This window comes from Myxocyprinus asiaticus, chromosome 14 (genome assembly GCF_019703515.2).
Source record: "Myxocyprinus asiaticus isolate MX2 ecotype Aquarium Trade chromosome 14, UBuf_Myxa_2, whole genome shotgun sequence".
Classification (NCBI taxonomy): domain Eukaryota; kingdom Metazoa; phylum Chordata; class Actinopteri; order Cypriniformes; family Catostomidae; genus Myxocyprinus; species Myxocyprinus asiaticus.
In genome coordinates, this window is record NC_059357.1 from 49,787,693 (window position 1) to 49,802,275 (window position 14,583).

Sequence of the window (14,583 nt, forward strand, 5' to 3'; positions counted from 1 at the left end):
AGGAAACGGCCCGTCATCACCCGAGCCTCAAGGAACAAGGTCAAAGTTAAAGGACGGAGGAAAACACATTCTACCTGTGTCCTCATGCGATTCAAGTAAGAGGTTTACGTCTGGGCAGAGATAGAATATTATAGCGTGTTATTCTTGTGTTTCAAGGTTTTTGCTTGTACAGTTTACGGATCGCCATGTCCGCTCATTATTAATACTCAGGGTATTAATTATCACGAATTTGTTTTGCTGTATTGTGGTCCAACCAGATTGGACTGTTGTGCATTTTCGCCATCGCGGGTGAGACAGCAACTGAGTTCATCTATTAAAGAGTCAAATAACAAGGGACTTTTACGAGCCTCGCTCGTAAAACCGCGTCTCTGAGTGATGAACGCAGCTGCTTTATCTCCAGCTATCGCGAAATCAGCTTTCGGGCTGTCACTGAATAATCTCTCTCTCTCTCTCTCTCTCTCTCACTAACCACACTGACACACACACACCTTATGTGTTATAGGATTATTTTATTTCCATATCTAATCATATCACTGTTTAGTTTGTAGTTGTAAGTCGGAAGTTTATTGACTGCATTGTATTAATTATTAATTGATATTACTGCATAAATAAACTTTGTTTATATTACAAAGAGAAGTGTTTTGGTATGTTTTGCATACGCCTGTGTCATGCTGACGGGATGTCAGTGCTCGGATTCAAACCTTCATTCATTGTTTTTTTCCCCGAAAATCGATATTCTTCGGATGTCGATTTTCCTAAGAAAACAATCTAATATTGAGACTGTTTTAATATTCGGTTATTAGTCCCTGATTTCAGGGTGGTGCCCCGTCAATGTTAATCCTTATTAATATTCTATAGATTTTTGATAATTGATAATTATCTTTGATTGAATTAGAATGATCAATAAGCTAGTGTTAATTTTAATGTTTCATTGATGTTAACAATTGATAAGTGTTGATTTTAAAGGATTAAAAAAAAAAAAAGCTAACATTGATTCTCATCAATGTTCTATTGATTTTAATAATTAATAATTATCTTTGATAATTATTAATTATTGCTAATAACCAAACTTGCTCCTAAACGTAGCACACTACATTTACTGGAGTCCTATATGAGGTTTTAATGAGTTAGATCCAATTAATTTAAATATTGATTAATAACTACAGAAATAATTATTAATTATTTCTGATAGTAACCCTGATCTAAACAACCAGTAAAGCCCTACATTAACAAAATGTGGAAAAAGTGAAGCGCTGTGAATACTTTCTGGATGCACTGTATAGCAGTTAGTTGTCTCATGTAAGCCCTTAATTCCATTTGCAACTGTTTTAGGGGTGGACCTTCATAGGGACCTCTCAGGTATGGTACTGGCATGGGTCTTCCTGTTAACATTTCATGCGGTGTCAGATTAGTGTTTCTATTAGTCTGCATGCGGTACTGCATTAATGCAAGATGTAAAGCATCCATCCAGTTTAATTGAGTGTCAGCACAGATCTTGAGAATTTTAGTTTTAAGGTTTCCATTTACCCTTTCCACCATTCCCTGTGACTGTGGGTGATAAACACATCCCACTCTTTGCTTTATCCTTAGCTGTTGTATCACTGTTTTCACTGTTTTTTGAATGAATGCTGAGCCATTGTCAGAACTAATTTGAGATGGTATGCCAAATCTTGGAATGACTTCTCTGGTCAGAAATTTGATCACAGTTTGTGCTCCCTGATCTGCTGATGGTACTGCTTCTACCCATCTGCTAAATGTCTATTATTACCAACATGTATCTTTTGCCTCTTACTGCTTTTATCATATCTACATAGTCCATTACCAGATGTTTAAACGGTCCTTCTGGAATTGGTATGTGACCTATTGGTGCAGATGTGCCCTTCCTGACATTATGTTTAGCGCAGATTTCGCATTCAGCTAAGAATTCATCTACCATTGCCTGTAGATATGGAGACCAATACCCCTGTCATTTTATTTTTCTAATCACCTCCCCCCTTGCGCAATGGTCAAACCCATGCGCATCTGAGATTAGAATATTAAGAAATGCTGTAGAAGCAATCATGTGTCCTTCATGGGACCGCCATATACCATTCACTTCTCTACTTGCCCCTCTGTGTTGCCAGAGTGTGTGTCCATAAGCACCTGCTTGGTGTTGCATTCGTGCAATATCATCCAATTGAGGTTGGGGCTGAAGCAAAATTTCTACTGTTGCCATTACTGCTACTTGACATCCTGAAGCTCTTTTGGCATAAGAGTCAGCTTCATTGTTACCTTGGATGACAAAGTCATTACCTTTCTTATGAGCTTGACATTTAACTATAGCCAATTTCTTTGGATGCATCATTGCTGAAATTAGCTTAATGATCTGCTCATTGTGCTGAATTGGAGTGCCATCACTTTTTTTTAAACCCCCTTTGTTTCCAAACTGCTCCAAATAGATGGCATACTCCATGTGCATAGGCTGAATCTGTATAAATGTTTACAATTTAGATTTTAGCCAGCAGACATGCTTCAGTGAGTGCTTTTAGTTCAGCCAGTTGTGCTGAGCATGGTTGTTCACAATGCTGGACCACAACTGGGATGAAATTCTTGTTTCCTCTCTTGACAATGGCATACCCAGCATGATTCCCCAAATGGTCTCTAAAGCATGACCCATCGACAAAATAGTCTGCTTCTGCATTATTGATTGGTGTTGATTCTAGGTCTGGTCTTAAATGAGTAAAAGCTAAGGACTCCATTACACATTCATGAGGGGTCCCCTCTCCTTCTAGAGGAATGTAATTGGCTGGATTGACCATTGTTCATCACCATATGGTAACATCTGGGTAGGTTAGCAACGTTGAGTATGTTAAACATCTAGCTTGGGTTAACAAAATCTCCCTTGTTCCAGTAATTCTGTAACTTTATGGTGAGTGTAGATTACTACCGGGTACCCCATTGTCACAGAAGAGGCCTTGTCATAAGCACAGTGTACTGCAGCAAGCCCCTGATAACATGGTGGGTAACCTTGCGCTACATTGTCGAGTTTGGCATTATAGTAAGCTATTGGTTGTTTTTTCCTTCCACTACAGATTTCTTGCATTAGAACTGCTGATGCATATCCATCCCTTCTGTCTGCTACATATAAGTGAAATGGTTTGGTATAATCTGGGGTTGCTAAAGCAGGCACTGTCTGAAGCTCTTTTTTTCAATGACTCAAATGCTATCAATGCATCAGTATCCCATGTCAATTGAGCTCGCATATTTTGATGTCCTGTTTGTTTCATCAATGCCCTCAGTGGGGCCGTTTTGATAGCATAATCTTCTATCCAGTCAGCACTAAACCCTGTAATTCCTAAAAAGGTCATCATCTGCCCCACTGTCTGTGGTTGAGGTGCTTTACTAATTCCTTCCAACTGACTGGGTGATATAGCCTTGGTTTTATGTGCAATAATTCATCATAGGTATTCTACCTGTGGTAAGCAGTATTGCAGTTTCTCTTTAGAGACCTTGTGGCCCCCTTCAGCCAGTTTAGTAAGCACTTTGATAGTATCTTGGTGGCATTGTTCTATTGTTGATGAACAGCAGGTCATCTACATATTGTATTAATGTGCTGTCAAGTCAGATCTTCTAAATCGGTTTTCAGTACTTGGTTGAACACATGTGGTGAATGTTTAAATCCTTGGGGCATTCTGGTGTAAGTATACTGTTTACCTTGATATGTGAATGAAAAAAGGTGTCTGCTCTCTTCTGCTAGAGGAATGCTGAAAAAGGCAGAACACAGATCAATCACAGTAAAGTAATTGGCAGCAGGAGGAATATTAGTCAACAGCGTATGCGGGTTTGGAACTTCTGCAGGCCAATCTTCCACTATCTCATTTACTGCCCTTAAATCGTGCACTAACTGCCATTTTGATTTATTTGCTTTAGCAACTGGTAGTATGGGTGTATTACAACAGCTCGATGTTTCAGTCAGTATTCCTGCCTTAAGTAATCCCTCAATAGTCTTTTTAATACCTTCTACAGCTTCCTGTTTCAATGGATACTGCTGTTTTCTTGGTGGTTGTGCTCCTGGTTTGATTTTAGTTCTGATCGGATTAGCAGATTTCACTAAACCTACATCTGTGTCATGTTGAGACCATACTTTAACTGGTACTTGTTTCTCCATTTCCATCATTAATTCAGCTGTTTTTGATTCTGGCTTTTCTTTTTCTTTAGTAGTAACCACAACCCTTGGAGTACTTATCATGTCAGTGGTACACAAGATTTTTAAGTATGTTCTGTTTGGTGATTCAAAGATCAGTGGATTATCTGTTCCTGTCCATTTTACCTGCTCTGCTCTCTTCATCATTGGTCCTAGTTCTTTTTGCTGACTTCCCTTACTTACATATAAGGTAACATGTGGAGTTGAGTCTGATACTTGAAACCATTTTTCAATAAAGTTACCTCTTTCAATATGTATTTCAATATGTAATCCGGCACTTCCAGATATTGGTGTTGCATTCTGATTGACAGGCGCAGGGGGAATTAATACAGGATGAGCAGCAGGTGTAGGCACATTTACAGGGGCCATCACTGCTGATTGTTCTTCTCCCTTCTCTTTCACTGCAGCCTGAATCTTCTTCTTTTTCCCAGTCAACTCCTCCAGTTGTAGTTGTGCCAATGTTCTCTGCAGTTCCCTTTCTTGTTGTTTTAACTTTGCTTCACACATTCTGTATTGTTCCACTGCATGGGCCACATGTTCACAGAATTCCTTTTGTGTTTTGGAGTTTACTCCAACCACATCTTCCAATTTGTCCTTTTACTGGTGGTGGGATAGCATCTACCATGACAGTTCTGAACAGTGTTGTCATCGCTGCATCGTTCTCTGGGTCTCTTTCCAGTTCTTGCTTCCATTTTCTTAGTTGTTTTTGGATGTAGGCCGTGGGGTTTTCTGTCTCACCTATTGGTTCTCCTTGCAGTGATTTTGGATCCATTTGTGCTGGGTAGCCTTTTCTTAGAGCTGTCCACATTTTAGAGCGGCATTTGTCAAAAGGAACTCCAACTCCTGTGTTATCAATTGCCTGTCCCAGGCCTGCTTCATGGAGAATCTCATTCATCTTGGCTCCTCCCAAACACTTAGCTAGCAGGGCTTTGATATCTCCAATAGCCAAAATTTCCCCATGGTTTCTTCCTCCACCATTCTAATCCATTTCCCTGCCCCTTCATGTATGTCTGGAAGTCGAGCTATCAGTCCATCTAGATCCTGGTTGGTCCATGGCACATATTGCTCTTGTTTCCCTTTTATTAAAATAGGACACTGCTTTGTCTGTTCACTTGCTGGATCTCCATCGCTGAAATCTTCATCACTGGATTGGCTCAGAGAGCTCTGCTCATCACTGTCTTTTTTACCCAGGTATCTGTTGCTTAAACACTCACCAGCTAGGTCCATGTTGCTTGTGTTCCTTTATCAATCTGCCCTTTTCACATCTCTGCCACTCCAATTTCTCTTCGGGCAGATCTTCAATTAACAGTCTGCCTGACACTCGTTTATATTCTTTCTTAAAGCTGCTTGAGGGGACTCTTGATTTTGAGCATCTTTGTCTTTGTCTTTCTTTCATTGATTTTTCTTCTAGCTTCCTTTTCTTCTGACAACTTTTTTCCTGTTCTTATAAACTCATGTTGTAGACCCTCTACTGTTTCATCTAGTTCTCCCTCAAGTATGAACTCTTCCCTTAACATGCTTTCACCTCCTTCATTCTGTTTTGCCACTACTCTGTTATTAGTTACAGTAGTTCCTGTTGAGTATAAAACCTCCCTGCACTTTCTTCCATTTTTACTACCCCCATGCTTTCTCTTGAACACCTTTTTTCTTCATAAATTGATGCCTCCCTTTCTCTTTCTTCATTAATCCCTTCTTGCCTATCATCCTTTATCTCTACCTCACCTCTTATTTCCATTGATCCTTTTATAACAGGCATTTGGCACTTTTCCACTTGCTCAAGGGGTGGAGCATAGGGTGGAGGCCTTTCCATTTTTTCTTCATGTTTATCATCCAATGTTTTTTTTTATTTATTTTTTTATGCGGTTTTTCATTTCTTTGTATTTGCATTCCATGATCTTTAAACAGCTGCAGTATCACTCTCTGTCTCTTTTTTTCTCTTCTCTCTTTTTTCCTTTGTCTTTCGCCTTGTGATTTTTTTACTAATGCCTCCATTTCTCTACACATAGCTACATCAAATGTTCCCTCTGCTGGCCATTTTGTGTTCAACCCTTCTGTTCTATTTTCCCATTTCCTAGACACCTTCCTTATGATTTCTCTGCACACTAGAAATTCTGTGCATATTTGTTCCACAGGTGTCAATGCCATTATTGTCTGTTATTAAAATATGCTTTATGTTTATTTAACCCCTTTAACCCCAGCTTATTTTCACTACTGGCCTATTCTTCACCAGGTTGGCTAGATGAGAACCACTAAAAGTATCTGACCCCTGACTTCCCCTGGGCTTTTGTTGGATTGAGTACTTGTTACTATTCTTTTTAAGGAATTTTGTTAGTTTTTCTCAAATATTTTAAAACAGCATTTATTTGCTTTTCATTCAGTGGTCTTGTAGGTGTCTTCTCTGCTCATAACCTGCATGAGTTATTCTGCATCCAGATAATGTCCCTTCTTAAGGTAATTATATCAAACCTCCATTGCTCTTCTACAGCAAACCAGCAACCTGTGGCAGTTATTCCTCCTGCCCAGTATATAAAAGTGAGAAATGGGGTTAATTCCACTTGATATCCTCCCCATAAAGTCACAAACATTTAATTCACTTCTATCACAATATTCTAAATGAAAGGGCTCAAGGAAGTTAATTAAAATTTCCCTCTCATTTTTATTTAGTATCCCCCTCCCTCTTCTTCCTCTCCTTCTATTTTTATACATATCTCATTCATTATTTACAACAGTTGGACTTCTATTATTTTTCATAATTCATTCATTACATCAGTTGAGTTTCTTATTTTTGTCTAATTCACTTATTACATCAGTTGAGTTTCTTATTTTTGTCTATTTCACTTATTACAACAGTTGAGTTTCTTTTGATTTTTGTATAATTCACTTATTACAACAGCTGAATTTCTCTTTATTTTTACATACTTCACTTAGTACAACAATTAGATGCTAATAATCATCTGTATTTTTACAAAAGTTGCTGGTTTAGTTTATTTGTCTTCTCTTTCCTCCATATATTTCCATCCACACATGTCTTATCTGCTCTGGCTCTCTTATGCCAATCATCACTTCCACCTTTCCTATTGTTCCATTTGTGGTGTAGACTGGCATCATTTCTCCATCACTGTTCCTGCTGAACAGCACCCTACTTTCCCACTGCACTGGCCTTACGTCTGAACTGACATAAAGGGTCATATTCTTCAGGACAGATGCTCCTCCCTCTCCTGGTTTTTCTGTTGTGTGGATTCTGTAATATGGAATTTTGCTTTTGAGATAAGGAATATATACTAAATTGATTGGTATTCTTGTTGTTACCCTCATTTGTCCCCACTGGGTTGGGCTTAACGTAAAATCCCTCCAATTGTTTTACCAATGGTTCTACTGTTAAATGCTTGCATACTATTGCTGTCCAATTTACCCATGGCCATTCATATTCTATCTCCTTCAAATTTGTAATTCTGACCACGTTTTTCAGCAGTTCTTTCTTCTTTTACTCTGTTAGTTCTTTTCTGCTTCCTGTAACATCCACATACTCAGATTCCCTCCAGAAGTGATTACTAATCCCTCTAGTTTCTATTAATGTCTTTTCTAATTCTTCTTCTGCTTCATCTTGCCTTTGGGGAACCTCTTCTCTCTCATAACTTGTTAGTCCCTGCATTTTTCCTTAGTTGGGAACACTGGAAAGAAGAGAAAATAATTTTCTGTGCTTATCTATTTAATCATTATTTTCCCTGGATACACACACACTACTTAGCTTATCTGCCTTTTTTGCCTTGCAGCTTGTTCACCCCACTCCTCCCTCGTTCCCTCTCAGGGACCTCACATTGCATATTTAGTTTTGAGAGGGGAGGAGAGAGATCAAGAAACAGGTGCTTTTTTATTTCTTTAACAACAACTGTTTCTTTGTCTGGATCACACCAGTTACAATTTGGATGGTGTCCAAATAATCGACATAGCCAGTATCTTGGAACTTTCTATGTTTTTGGAATACTTTTTCTAACCTCTTTTACTACTTTTCCTTTATCCATTTTGTTCTGATCATATACACAGTTTACACCTGTTTCTTTATATTACAGCATATTTAACTGCACACTTCACATACACAACACAGTCTTGTGCAATCAGCAGAAGCACGCAACCCAGCCAACATAATCACAATATAATCCAAACCAGCAGCACATATGAGCAGACAATGCAGTCAATATCACACATGCTTCAAAACAACACATATAAATATTTTCAGTAAGACTTCTCAACTTTGCTCAGCCCAGGCTTTTAAATACTTCAAAACCTTCTTTAATGCCACTTCTGGCAACCTATATAGGATTTTTATATCCCACTTCTGGGAAGACCCACTTCTGGGTTTCATGCAACTTCTGCATGTTCAGTAAATGCCCAGTCTCTCAGCAGTGCTTCTTTGAGGTGCAGTGTTATCCTCAAATCACACCATTCCTCAGCCAGCTAAGGGCCTCTGGCTTAGTGCAGGCTCCCGTTCATTACTGGGGCTCTGCTGAGAGCGACATCCACAGAATTTTTGCACACTTTAAATCACTTACAATATCTATTCATATTAGCATGCACAATATTTGAAATCTGGACCCCACTCTTTATTTTAGTCAATTAGCAATTTAGTTAGGCTCAGACTGGCAAGACTTTGCAGAGCAACCGCTTACTAGGTCAGACTTACATTAGATCACACAAAAAAAAAACACCTTTTAAGCTAAGTGCTTACCTCAGTTTTGGCACCAGTGGTTTTGTGCAGTCCGTGCCAGCTGACCCTTTGTGGCTCCTCCACCCTTCTGGCCTTGATTCCGGTCCCTTCGTGGTTGCCAAGATATGTCGTGGAAAATTGTTGATTCTTTCCTCTTTGCAAGAAAACTCTCAGAGTCAGGGGTTCCAGATGTCAAAGGTAATAGTTTACTGAGCAACCAATAAACCTGAGTAGGCCAGCTGTCTGTTCTGCCTTCACTGTTCCCTGCTTCCAGTTTTATACACATTTGCTATCTTTTCTGAGTCCACAAATTATTTGCCCTGGTTATCTCTAAACAATGGACTTGCATTTTACATAATTTCAGCTCGCTACCATTATTTCTTAGACCTTCTGGTTTCTTTCTAATGGTGGAAACTTAGCAACCTATCTATTTTTTAAAAAGAATATTTATTTTAGAAAGTATACATTCTTACCAAACAACATAATGTTAAACTAACACAATCATTATTTAGTCATTAACCATATTGAGCTTCTTGCTTAATGATTATGTGTGTCTGTCTTTGCTCTGTATGTTGACTGAGTCTATTCCACACACGTTTTTCTTATTACAGTTGTTACATGTATATATCTCTGATTCATATAATGCTTGTTAATACTTCTGTTTCTTAAAAATATACCATAAGATATGTCATTTGTTACTTTTTGCTAGGGTAACCTCATCTGGATGCTATGCAGTTACCAGAGTTATATTAACAAGGCTCCTTGCCATCCTGAGTGAAATAAGTCAACCCTGAAATCTCTACGATGTTCTGGTTCAGAGATATGTCATTTGATACTTGGTTGCTAGGGTAACCGCATATGGTTTCTAGGTAGTTACCAAGGTGATACTCAAAAGGCTCCTTGCTAGCCTTAGTCAAATTAACTAAACCAGAAGTCTCTACGATGTTCTGGTGCAGAGATATGTGATTTGTTACTTGGTTGCTAGGGTAACACAATCTGGTTGCTATGCAGTTACCAAGGTGATACTCAAAAGTCTCCTTGCCATCCTGAGTGAAATAAGACAACCCTGAATTCTCTACGATGTTCTAGTGCAGATATGTGATTTGTTAATTGGTTGCTAGGGTAACCCCATGTTGTTGCTAGGCAGTTACCAAGTTGATAATCACAATGCTCCTTGCTACCCTGAGTCAAATGAATGAAACCAGAAGTCTCTACAATGTTCTGGTGCAGAGATATGTGATTTGTTGCTTGGTTGCTAGGGTAACCTCATCTGGTTGCTAGGCAGTTAATAAGGTGATATTCAAAAGGCTTCTTGCTACCCTGAGTCCAATGAATAAAACCGGAAGTTTCAACGATGTTCTGGTGCAGAGATATGTGATTTTTTTTTTTTTTGTACTTGGTTGCTAGGGTAAGCTCATCTGGTTGCTTGGCAGTTACCAGTGTGATACTCAAAGGTCTCCTTGCCATCCTGAGTGAAGTAAGACAACACAGAATTCTCTACGATGTTCTAGTGCAGAGATATGTGATTTGTTATTTGGTTGCTAGGGTAACCCCATATTGTTGCTAAGCAGTTACTAAGGTGATGATCACAATGCTCCTTTCTAGCATGAGTCAAATTAATGAAACCAGAAGTCTCTATGATGTTCTGGTGCAGAGATATGTGATTTTTTTTTTACTTGTTTGCTAGGGAACACCATCAGATTGCTAGGTAGTTACTAAGGTGATATTTAACATAGCTCCTTGCCATCCTGAGTGAAATAAGTCAAACCAGAAGTCTCTATGATGTTCTGGTGCAGAGATATGTGATTTTTTTTTACTTGGGTGTTAGGGTAACCCCAACTTGTTGCTAAGCAGTTACCAGTGTGATATTTATCAAGCCTCCTTTCCATCCTGACTGAAATAAGTCAACCCGGAAGTCTCTACGATGTTCTGGTGCATAGATATGTGATTATTTTTTACTTGGTTGTTAGGGTAACCCCATCTTGTTGCTAAGCAGTTACCAAGGTGATAATCACAATGCTCCTTTCTAGCATGAATCAAATGAATGAAACCAGAAGTCTCTACGATGTTCTGGTGCAGAGATATGTGATTTGTTACTTGGTTTCTAGGCTAACCCCATCTGGATGCTATGCAGTTACCAGAGTTATAGTTAACAAGGCTCCTTGCCATCCTGAGTGAAATAAGACAACACAGAATTCTCTACGCTGTTCTGGTGCAGAGATACACTATATTGCCAAAAGTATTCGCTCATCTGCCTTTAGACGCATATGAACTTAAGTGACATCCCATTCTTAATCCATAGGGTTTAATATGACGTCGGCCCACCCTTTGCAGCTATAACAGCTTCAACTCTTCTGGGAAGGCTTTCCACAAGGTTTAGGAGTGTGTTTATGGGAATTTGACCATTCTTCCAGAAGCACATTTGTGAGGTCAGACACTGATGTTGGACGAGAAGGCCTGGCTCGCAGTCTTCGCTCTAATTCATCCCAAAGGTGCTCTATCGGGTTGAGGTCAGGACTCTGTGCAGGCCAGTCAAGTTCTTCCACACCAAACTCGCTCATCCATGTTTTTATGGACCTTGCTTTGTGCGCTGGTGCGCTGTCATGTTGGAACAGGAAGGGGCCATCCCCAAACTGTTCCCACAAAGTTGGGAGCATAGAATTGTCCAAAATCTCTTGGTATGCTGAAGCATTCAGAGTTCCTTTCACTGGAACTAAGGGGCCAAGCCCAGCTCCTGAAAAACAACCCCACACCATAATCCCCCCTCCACCAAACTTCACAGTTGGCACAATGCAGTCAGACAAGTACCGTTCTCCTGGCAACCGCCAAACCCAGACTCGTCCATCAGATTGCCAGATGGAGAAGCGTGATTCGTCACTCCAGAGAATGCGTCTCCACTACTCTAGAGTCCAGTGGCGGCGTGCTTTACACCACTGCATCCGACGCTTTGCATTGCACTTGGTGATGTTTGGCTTGGATTCAGCTGCTCGGCCATGGAAACCCATTCCATGAAGCTCTCTACGCACTGTTCTTGAGCTAATCTGAAGGCCACATGAACTTTGGAGGTCTGTAGCGATTGACTCTGCAGAAAGTTGGCGACCTCTGCGCACTATGCGCCTCAGCATCCGCTGACCCCGCTCTGTCATTTTACGTGGCCTACCACTTCGTGGCTGAGTTGACTGTGGAATATTTAGTAGCGAGGAAATTTCACGACTGGACTTGTTGCACAGGTGGCATCCTATCACAGTACCATGCTGGAATTCACTGAGCTCCTGAGAGCGGCCCATTCTTTCACAAATGTTTGTAGAAGCAGTCTGCATGCCTAGGTGCTTCATTTTATACACCTGTGGCCATGGAAGTGATTGGAACACCTGAATTCAATTATTTGGATGGGTGAGAGAATACTTTTAGCAATATAGTGTATCTCTGCACCACAACATCGTAGAGACTTCCGGTTTTATTCATTGGACTCAGGGTAGCAAGGAGCCTTTTGAATATCACCTTATTAACTGCTTAGCAACTATATGGGGTTACCAATTAACAAATCACATATCTCTGTACTAGAACATTGTAGAGAATTCAGGGTTGTCTTATTTCACTCAGGATAGCAAGGAGCCTTGTTAAGTGTAACTCTGGTAACTGCCTAGCAACCAGATAGGGTTACCCTAGCAAACAAGTACAAAATCACATACACTATATTGCCAAAAGTATTCGCTCACCCATCCAAATAATTGAATTCAGGTGTTCCAATCACTTCCATGGCCACAGGTGTATAAAATGAAGCACCTAGGCATGCAGACTGCTTCTACAAACATTTGTGAAAGAATGGGCCGCTCTCAGGAGCTCAATGAATTCCAGCGTGGTACTGTGATAGGATGCCACCTGTGCAACAAGTCCAGTCGTGAAATTTCCTCTCTACTAAATATTCCACAGTCAACTGTTAGTGGTATTATAACAAAGTGGAAGCGATTGGGAATGACAGCAACTCAGCCACGAAGTGGTAGGCCACGTAAAATGACAGAGCGGGGTCAGCGGATGCTGAGGCGCATAGTGCGCAGAGGTCACCAACTTTCTGCAGAGTCAATTGCTACAGACCTCCAAAGTTCACGTGGCCTTCAGATTAGCTCAAGAAGAGTGCGTAGAGAGCTTCATGGAATGGGTTTCCATGGCCGAGCAGCTGCATCCAAGCCAAACATCACCAAGTGCAATGCAAAGCGTCGGATGCAGTGGTGTAAAGCACGCCACCACTGGACTCTAGAGCAGTGGAGACGTGTTCTCTGGAGTGACGAATCACGCTTCTCCATCTGGCAATCTGATGGATGAGTCTGGGTTTGGCGGTTGCCAGGAGAACGGTACTTGTCTGACTGCATTGTGCCAACTGTGAAGTTTGGTGGAGGGGGGATTATGGTGTGGGGTTGTTTTTCAGGAGCTGGGCTTGGCCCCTTAGTTCCAGTGAAAGGAACTCTGAATGCTAAAGCATACCAAGAGATTTTGGACAATTCCATGCTCCCAACTTTGTGGGAACAGTTTGGGGATGGCCCCTTTCTGTTCCAACATGACTGCGCACCAGTGCACAAAGCAAGGTCCATAAAGACATGGATGAGCGAGTTTGGTGTGGAAGAACTTGACTGGCCTGCACAGAGTCCTGACCTCAACCCGACAGAGCACCTTTTGGGATGAATTAGAGCGAAGACTGCGAGCCAGGCCTTCTCGTCCAACATCAGTGTCTGACTTCACAAATGCGCTTCTGGAAGAATGGTCACAAATTCCCATAAACACACTCCTAAACTTTGTGGAAAGCCTTTCCAGAAGAGTTGAAGCTGTTATAGCTGCAAAGGGTGGGTCGACGTCATATTAAACCCTATGGATTAAGAATGGGATGTCACTTAAGTTCATATGCGTCTAAAGGCAGATGAGTGAATACTTTTGGCAAAATAGTGTATCATTTGATACATGGTTGCTAGGGTAATCACATCAGGTTGCTAAGCAGTTACCAAGGTGGAACTTAACATAGCACCTTTCCATCCTTTGTGAAATAAGTCAAACCGGAAGTCTCTACGATGTTCTGGTGCAGAGATATGTGATTTTTTTTTACTTGGTGGCTAGGGTAACCCCATCTTGTTGCTAAGCAGTTATCAGGGTGATATTTATCAAGCCTCCTTTCCATCCTGAGTGAAAGAAGTCAACCCGGAAGTCTCTACGATGTTCTGGTGCAGAGATATGTGATTTATTTTTTTACTTGGATGCTAGGGTAACCCTATCTTGTTGCTAAGCAGTTGCCAAGCTGATAATCACAATGCTCCTTTCTAGCATGAGTCAAATGAATGAAACCGGAAGTCTCTACGATGTTCTGGTGCAGAGATATGTGATTTGATACTTGGTTTCTAGGCTAACCCTATCTGGTTGCTATGCAGTTACCAGAGTTATACTTAAAAAGGCTCCTTGCCATCCTGAGTGAAATAAGTCAACCCTGAAATCTCTACTATGTTCTGGTGCAGAGATATGTGATTTGTTACTTGGTTGCTAGGGTAACCCCTTCTGGTTGCTAGGCAGTTTCCAAGGTGATAATCACAATGCTCCTTTCTAGCATAAGTCATCTTCTGTAACGCAGGCGGGGGCAGCGGCATGTGGGTGTCCGGGGTCGCGGCTGGGGACGCCTCCTGTCTGAGGAGGCTCCGAATCGCATGCTGGTCCT